The sequence below is a fragment of the Equus przewalskii genome, chromosome 1, assembly GCF_037783145.1.
Source record: "Equus przewalskii isolate Varuska chromosome 1, EquPr2, whole genome shotgun sequence".
Taxonomy (NCBI): domain Eukaryota; kingdom Metazoa; phylum Chordata; class Mammalia; order Perissodactyla; family Equidae; genus Equus; species Equus przewalskii.
Genome location: NC_091831.1, coordinates 24,953,383 through 24,959,508, shown reverse-complemented (window position 1 = coordinate 24,959,508; position 6,126 = coordinate 24,953,383).

The following is a 6,126-nucleotide window of genomic DNA, read 5'->3' as shown; positions in this document are numbered from 1 at the left end:
ATTTTTTTACAAAGAGAGAATTGAGTCTCATCTTTCCGGGGCAAATAACTATATGTAGCAGCCCCCGTCATGAGACTCACTTGTCCCTGATCCCATGTTGTGATATCAATTTAAACAAAATCACTCAGTATTTTGCCATAATGCTGATACAAATACTTTCTTTTCCTACATCCTCATAGTTGGATCTTGTAAAATGATTAATTTTAATACAAGAAATGGAACAAATCATGAACCAAGGGGGAAAAAGAGAAGCAAATGAAATAATCACTGAGAACACGTTTACTCCACTACCGGAATGAAGAAGCCGCAGCAAGAAATCGAAGCAGGTCAGTGGGGAGCCAGCGGACATGGCCTAAAGTGAACTGGAGCAGGCTCTCAGAGGGTTCCAGCAGTCTCAGCTAGGACATTAACTAACTGCAGGATTTTTAGCAAGTTTCCTTGGCATGTGGCCTTCCCTCTCTCCTTTGTAATATCTCTTTCCAGCTCTGATTTTTTAGACAGAGCTAAAACCTATGAGTTATATTCGATTGCTCCTTTTTTCCTCATGTCCCACATCCAACCCTGGAGTTCCCATTGGCTTTAATTCCCACACGTATCTGGAATATGCCTGTTTTTCTCCATCTCCTCTACCAGCACCTTAGTTCAAGCCATGGCTGTCTCGGCTTCAAAAATAGTGTCATCAGTTGTCTTCCCCCTTCGAGTCTTGTTCTACCCACAGTTTCTTGTCCACACAGCAGCTAGTGGACTCTTTTTAAAGAATAAGTGAAACTCTCCAATGCATTCCAATTGCAATTTGAACAAAATCCACATTCCTTACCATGCATTCAAGGCCTGTAACGCGTTGGCTTCTGCCTGCTTCTCTGTATTTCTTTCCTACCACTTCCTTTACTGACAATAGCCTGGCCACATTGGGCATTTTTCTCACCTCCAAACACACTCAGCTTGTTCCCATCTCAAGTCCTTCACTGTTCCCACTTGCCTGGGACACGCTTCCCCAATGTCAATCTTACTACCAGTGTCACTTCCTCAGACAGATTTTCCCTGATGACATAATCTTATATTACCCCTGCCTCACTTTCAGTTATACTCTGACCCATAATCCCAGCACTTCCCAATATCAGAAATTTTTAATAATCTATTTGTATGCATCTTTATTTAATTCTCCTCCACAAAACCAGAAACTCATTGAGGGCAGGAAATTTGTTGTTCACTATAATTATTCCCAGGGTCCAGAATAACGCTTGGCACACGGTGGGTGCTCCATAAAAATGTTCTTGAATGAATGAATAATGAATGAATCAGTAAAGAAGACTGGTAACAAGAATTTACTTAGCAAGAGATGCAACTAGATTTTTTGTATCACTCTAACACTCAGAGATTTTTCTATTATCTAGCAAAGTATAACATTAATCATGTGAGCCAAGATTCTTCCATTAGATAATTAATCCAACACTCATCATCGAAAATGTGTCTTTTGAATTGTTTCCCAACATTGAACTTTAGATTTTCTTTGTCTCTGTTTCATTGCAGGGGTGAAACAGTAAAGTTCTAATTATATTAAGTATGCACAACCAGCCGCCTAGCTTTATTTTGGGGGATCACTCATTTTTCCTCACACTTCCTGCAGTCTTCTGCACCATTCCATGCAAACCTCTCCACTGATACTCTGCAGTGACTGACTCACAGGCCCCTCCTACCCTTAATTTGTATTAAAGGAAGGAGATAGAATTTGTTAGTAAGGTTAGGACACCTCAACACTTTATCTACTTTCACTTGAATACTGAGCCCTTTATTACACAATAAAAAGAGGAAGAATTAGACACAGATTACAGAACAAGGACAAGGTGACCTAGCAGAGAGATGTGGACTGTGATTCTAGATTTAAAAACTGTTCGTACAGGAGACTAGAATAAGTTTTAAGACCCAGGACAAGAGAAATCGCTTTAGATTTCAATCTTTTTAACTAACTCCAACTTGGGTCTCTGGGCAATACACACTGGTCTTCCCACAGCTAGGGCAACACTGTGCTTGGTTATAGTACGTGTGACTATATTTACAAAGACTGAGAGGATCATTTCTCTATTGAGCATCTGCTGGCTTAAGATAAAAGGGAGTACACTTCGTTGTGCACTAATGTTCTCTTTTTTTGTTTGTTCCAAAAAAGGGGGAATAATTTTAATATGAAAGCAATGTTTTAAAGGGACCATAATGTCTTACTCAAAGAACTGCCAAAATCTAGCCTGCCGTGGCAAAGAATTCACTCTAAAGTTAAAGCAAAAGCTACCATCTCCTCACTTCCTTGAACAGTTTGAAACAAATGATGATTTACTTTTATGACCAAATTATTTCAGAAATAGTCCTCTACTGGAGATAGGTACTTGAATTCTGTTAGAACAAAGTTCCTCAAAGACAAATTTCAGTGAGCTTCCATGCTGTAAGCACCCTTTCTCTCACAACAGCTAAATCTAGAGCTTTTCCATGAGGCTGTAAAGGTTTATTGAGTAGATAATGCCCACTTTACCATGATTTTAACTACATATTCACATGACAAATAGGTGGAGACACAGAGGGGCTGAATAACAGCATTTTGTTAAGATCCTTCAAAGACATCATCCTTCTAGGGGAAAATACATTAAGACAAATAATCCCTTAGTACTTAAGTGCTTGTCATAGACATTTAAAGGTATAAAGATATTTCACAAACAAAAACTTTAAGTTAAATGAAGCTTAAAAGCAATTTCAGAGTGTATAGGATGGGTGAAGACGGGTGGCTTGCACATGCCGCATGCTTATTTTTTTCATATTATTTTTCCTTGTTAAAGTATTGAAACAACTTTCTAAAATGTTATTTCCCCTATGTGGCTAAAGCTTAACTAGACAAAAAAATATTTTCCACCTCAGTTAAAATTAAGAAAGATTTGATGAACTGAAGTATTCAGAAGGTGCTAAATGTTGATTGAACTGTGGCATTGCTAACAATCTCATACAGGAAACATAAAATGCTTGGAATTGTGGAGCTCCCTGATATAATTGTGTCATATTTGTGGCTATCACTAATTTTCCGATGCTGTTTGGGTGGAAAATTTAGCTCTCAGCATCTGCTATAAACTGTGCAGCTCTTAGAAAGACACAGTTTCATCCAGTTCCTCAAATCTCAATTTATACCTAAGTGGCTTTGTTGTGCACAATCTGAAAATATAAGCGCAGGAGTTTGTGGGCACAGTTGAAAAAGGCTGCGATAGTGTAGAGAGCATATGCACAAACACAAAAACAACCAGGGCCACCTCGCTCTGCCCAAGGGTGTTATGCATGAGCACGGGCTGCAGAAATTTATTAGCGGCAACTCGTCTTGACAGACAGTTTGCATGTCAAATTTCTTGACTGTTCTCTAAACCATGATTGTGTTGGTAGTAATCGTTGGCAACTAGTCAACTATAACAATTTCATTAATTAATGTTCCATATATGCAATATTTTGATGTAACTCCAGAGCTGATAACGAGAAGCATGTGTGATACTAAAATATTGGTTTAAGAATTCTAATGATGGTCATGATTTATTAATGTGCTTGTCTACATCTGTTAAAGGGAGCTTTCTGCATGCTTCAGTGGGAATCTCCTTGATTTGTTGAATGCGAGCTGAGGAGAAAACAGGCATGTAAGTTACTGCTGTCTTGTACGCCATCCTTGTAATGCTTTAAGGGGGCGATGATTTTGCTGCCCCAAATGGATCTGTCCTTCCCACATAACTTAATTAGTAACTAAAGCAAACACTTCTGATGTGATTTAGTTGGGGTAAAGCCAAGGCTTGTAGGTTATATATACAACAGTCGTGACACATTTACAAGGCTTATTTTTATAGTGCTCTCACTGATGTAGTGACACCAGTTTAATTTCCACAACTCCCAATTGCATGCAGAGTGAGTAAGGGTCATGACCCAGCACTATGCCAAAACTAATTACATCCCCAAATTCACTTGGCTTTCTCTTCTTTCCTCTTTTCACTATTGCAGCAAATACATAAATAAAAGCACTCACACCATAGGGATTATTTTTAAGTAACTTTGGTAGGTGATGTGACCATCAGGTTGTTGCATTTTCAACCTTTGAACACACAAAAAAGAATTCATTTTTTTAAAAATTTTTTTTAATTCTTCTCCCCAAAGCTCACAGTACATAGTTGTATATTCTAGTTGTGATGTGCCTCTGGTTGTGCCATGTGAGGCACTGCCCCAGCACGGCCCAGCGAGCGGTGCCATGTCCCCACCCAGGACCCTAACTGGTAGAAACCCTGGGCTGCCAAAGTGGAGCGTGCAAACCCAACCATTCGGCCATGGGGCCAGCTCCAAGAATGCATTTTCTATATCTTTCCACAAATGGGGATACAAATTCCCATAGCAATTTCTGAAATTTACATGCAGGCCAGCATAGAAGGTAGCAGAAACCTCCCTTGGAATTCTTGGGGAGATATAAAACAAGATGTCACAAGACCTGGACGTTTTAATCCAGTAAGAACAGATGTTCTCTCAATAGTAACAACCGCATGGGTTCCTAAGTTCCATTTACAAACAAGACTATTGAATTATTTTACAAATCACTTGAAAATGCTGAATAATGTGAAAGAGTGCTCACAGCAGGAAGAATTGTATTTTTAAAGTGTGATTCAGTTGTTATTGAGGCACGTGGAACTTTCATTTCTAAAATGAATACTAGATACTTAGCTGTCTTAGAAGCCTATGTCTTGAAAATATTTCACTTTGTCAATCTGAAAATTCAAAACTTGAAGGTAATAGTTTCCGAGAAACACGAGCAATTGACCATATATTTTTGTGGCTGATATTGCAATGCACTACCCAGATCTCCCTTCAGCAATGAAAGATTTGCAGACTAGCCCTCTGCTGTCAGCTCCTTACAGAGACTGCCTCTGCTGAGGGGAGCTGCCTCACCCACAATAATGCCTCGTTACTGGGGCAGCCCACACTCAGTGACTGAATCATATAGGAGTATAAAGGGGTAGTCCCCGAGCACTCAGAATAACTGATGTTTAAGCCTTGAAACTCCTCACAGGGTCTGCTGAAGCACCCCTTAAGACTGTAGTACAAGGGGCTGGCCCGGTGGTGCAGTGGTTAAGTTCGCACGTTCCGCTTTTCAGCGGCCTGGGGTTCGTCGGTTCGGATCCCAGGTGCTGACGTGGCACCGCCTGGCATGCCATGCTGTGGTAGGCGTCCCACATAGAAAGTAGAGGAAGATGAGCACGATGTTAGCTCAGGGCCAGGCTTCCTCAGCAAAAAGAGGAGGACTGGCAGTAGTTAGCTCAGGGCTAATCTTCCTCAAAAAAAAAAAAAAAAGACTGTAGTACAGCTCAGCTTCTCCCTCTGAACAATCCAAACACCTAAAGAACATAAAAAGACGAGAAGAAGTTCCACTATAATAATAAGTGCAGTTATTTCTTGGTGATGGGATTATAGCTGATTAAATTTGTTCTTTACCCTTTTTATTATTTCTTTATTTTTCTATAATGTGTCTATTATTTTATACAGGAAAAAAAAGGAAAGTGCAGATGATAGATGGGTTGTTTCAGAGAATGTATGAAGTGTGAAGATCAGTTTGCCAATAGTGAACCTTAGGAAACAATATTTAAGAGGCAAATGAAAAAGAAAATGGCTCAAGACAGAGGCACTAAGAATGCTAGAAAGATAATTAAAAGAATATGTTTTCATGGAATCCAAGAGTGCCGAGGGTTTCAAGAAAGGCATTTCCATAGATGGGAGCAGTTCCAATGCAGTAGTTAAGGACAGAAGATAAATTGTTACTCACTGAGGTGTGATTAAGTGCTAAGGAAGCAAAAATAGCAAATATAAACCATGTTCCCCAAAAGTTTGTCTGTAAAGTGAATGAGAAAAATAATGGGTGGAACTAAGGTGAGAGAAAAAAGTAAGAAACACATTTTAAATATCATTATTAGATTAATTTGAACTTTTTTGTACACTAGTTAGAGTCAGAAAAATAAAAATATATTAGTATAATGAGAGGAGAAATATGGGAACTGATGGAAAAGGTCTGGGGAAATTAAGATAAGATTAGATCAAGTTTAACAGTAAAGACGTGGGCCTTGAATTAGAAGGAGG